The sequence below is a fragment of the Belonocnema kinseyi genome, chromosome 5 (genome assembly GCF_010883055.1).
Source record: "Belonocnema kinseyi isolate 2016_QV_RU_SX_M_011 chromosome 5, B_treatae_v1, whole genome shotgun sequence".
NCBI classification, from domain to species: Eukaryota; Metazoa; Arthropoda; class Insecta; order Hymenoptera; family Cynipidae; genus Belonocnema; species Belonocnema kinseyi.
The window spans coordinates 95,061,814-95,064,984 of NC_046661.1; positions in this window are offsets into that span (position 1 = coordinate 95,061,814).

Here is a 3,171-nt window from a genome sequence, read left to right on the forward strand (position 1 = left end):
GTTTATCGCAGTGAATTTAAATGTCATATCATAATAAATTTATGTTGTACATTGCAAATTGTTTTTAAATTATATAGTGATAGAAAATAATTATTTTTTCGTAAGAAATTTAAAATGACGGATATCATAAATTTATTATGATATGCTATTTAAATTTACTGTGATAAATATTTGTATACTACCATAAATAAAAAAACTATAGACCTGCTAATAGCAACATTTATTTACGATTCCGAATTTTTCTACTTTCCGAACTTTTCCTCTCCGTATTTTTACTTATTCCTAATTGTTCACCCTCCTAATTTTAACGTTTCAGAATTTTTACCCATTCCGCTTCTTTGATTTCCGAATAAATACTATTCAGAGTTTTGGATTTCTGATTTATTCCTTTTTCCGAATTTTTGTTATTCCTAAGTTTTATCATTATGTATTAAAACCCAATCTGAAATTTTACCTTTCTTAAATTTTATCCGTTCCGAAAAATGAACGGTTCACAATGCACTATATAATGTTACTAGATCTTTTTTATAGGTCCACCTACGTGAAGGATTCTATATTCACCTTGACATTTGGGAAAGCATGAAACGGAAGAGCGATTCAAAATTTGTCCGAGATGTAGCTGACGTACTTCGGGGTAGAGCTACACTTCAAGGAAAATGTTAAGATTTTCAAAGAAAAAACAGAAATACTGGGAACAGCTGTAATCAAAAAATTGTTCGGCAGCTTTTAACGCCTTCAAACAAAAAATTGTAAAAGGGTATGCATTACAATTGAAAATCTCGTTTAAAAAATAATCATTTCTTCATCTTTTACTCTTTAGATTATATTTCCTTTTCGAAGAAGATCAATATATTTTTCTAATTATTTCATTAAAAAACATTCATGCAATTTTTATTTCGTATTAGTGTAATGTAATTTAATTTTGATTCACCTGTTCCAGATCTACTTTATGAAAAAGTTACGGATTCCGGTATGAAGGGTGTCAATCGACACATTAGGGAATTAGAGTATTGGAAATATCTATCGGATAAAATTTACGTCAGAAGATGTTTAAAAAAACGCAGAGATCCTACTAGCGGTAACTAAGATCTCAACCTGTAAATCCAGTTAAATAGTGATGCTTATGTTCTTCTAATTAGTTCTAGTTACAATGATTGACTAAGAAGAATATTTAGTACTAACCAGCGAGATTGTAAAAGTTTCTGTAGAATATCATGTTAGATCATACCGAGTACGTATGTACTGTTCCAAATTTATATTAATTATTAATATTATCATAATGATCATTCTCACTATCATGTCCTAATTATTTTTGTGATTCAATAAATTCTTCAAAACTATATTTCTTTTGTCTATATTCATTTGCTCATACCGTTCCCTGCAGCTCACTTTTATTATTATAATTGGGATAAATTATACAATGTAGAAATTTAATTATATGGAAACATTATTTTCTATCGTAGTTATTTGTACATAGTAAAGAAAAACCGCCCGCTTCGCGGGCACATTCTCAATACGCGCTGCGCGCGCGGATCGCTTCGCTCGTTAATTTGAGCGCGCCTACGCCGCGCGACTGTTGGTTCTCGCGCTTCGCACTCGATAATATATTTATCTCGCGCTCCGCGCTCGATCTTTGCATTACCCTCCACATTTGTGAACAGACCACAATGCGAAATTTTGTACATTCTATGTTAAAAACTATTATAACAAATGTCTATTACAATTTTTTTAGTGTCCCATGGTCTGGTACTGCTTATTCTGATATTGCAAAATAATTTTCACAATTTATTTTTCCTAATCCGATTAGGGCCCTGCTGTGGTCATTTAATCATTTTCCCTTTTCTTAACTGAAGCTGAACACTTTTTTTTAATTTGCCATTAAAGAAGGTTCTCAAAGTACCTACGGCCGTGACGATTACATTCTCATTACGGTATTCGCGCTCAACAGTTAGGTTATACAAGCTCTAATTTTTTTAAATTTTGGACTAATCAAAAAAATCGGCTTGAATAGTTTTAAAATATCTTTGGTATCTAGTGAAAATTTTTAATAAGATTTTTGGATCTATGAAAAAATAATTTTTTATATTTTTTGAAAATTTTCAAATTTTTGAAAAGTATATAACTCTTCTAATTATTATCAGAATAAGAAATGTTATTTAGATAATTTTCAAATCTTTCACCCAGCTATAAGGAACTCCGTCAACAATTTTTACAAGCAAAAAAAATTTCAAAATTTTTGAAATGCTCCCAATTTTTTAATTTTAATTCAAAATATCTGATTAACGAGCTTAACCTTTATTCTGGGTACCTTCAGAAGTTTATCAAATGCTGACTCGATTGGAAAAATCCTTCAAAAGTTAGCGTGGCTACGAAATTCAGGTAATCAGATATACATACAGACAGACACCGATGAAATTTTATGATTTTCGGATTCTGTGAGTGCCAAAACATAAAGATCCGTAAAAAACCAGAGATCTAAAATTTGAACGATTACATTACATTCTCCGGAATGAGAATGTAAAAAAATGTCACAAACTTTCAATTTAAAAATTTTCTCAAAAAGACATCTTTTTTAGTGGCAAATATAACTCTTTTAGTGAAACATTGACCTTTTCTTTAAAATTAATATTTTATTGCTGATAAGTCAACTAAAATCTTTTTTGGATCAAAACTATTTTTTCGGAAAATTTGTCTTTTTATTTAAAATTTCATCTTTTTAATAGAAATATTGCATCTTTCTTGGATGGAAATTCAACTGTTTTGTTGAAAATTCAATTATTTTTTAGAAAATTTACTTTTTGTTTAAAATGTGTATTTTTGTGTTAAATAGTCAGTTGGAATCTTTTTGGATGAAAATTACACTCTTTTTTTTTTAATTTGTGTTGGAAAGTGAACTGGAATCTTCTTTGGATGAAAATTTAACCAATTTTGAAGTTTTTTATGAATTCATCTGTATTAGAAGAATTTTCATCTTTCTGCAATAAAAACACAACTGCTCGTTTAAAAATTCAACAATTTTGTTGAAAATTCATACTTTTGGGTTAAAAATTCTGCTGTTTTGCTGAAAATTTCCTTTTTTTATATTTTATATTTTGGTGTTGAAAAGAAAACTGAAATCTTTTCTGAATGAAAATTCAACAATTTAAAAGAAAAATCTAATTAAAAATTCAT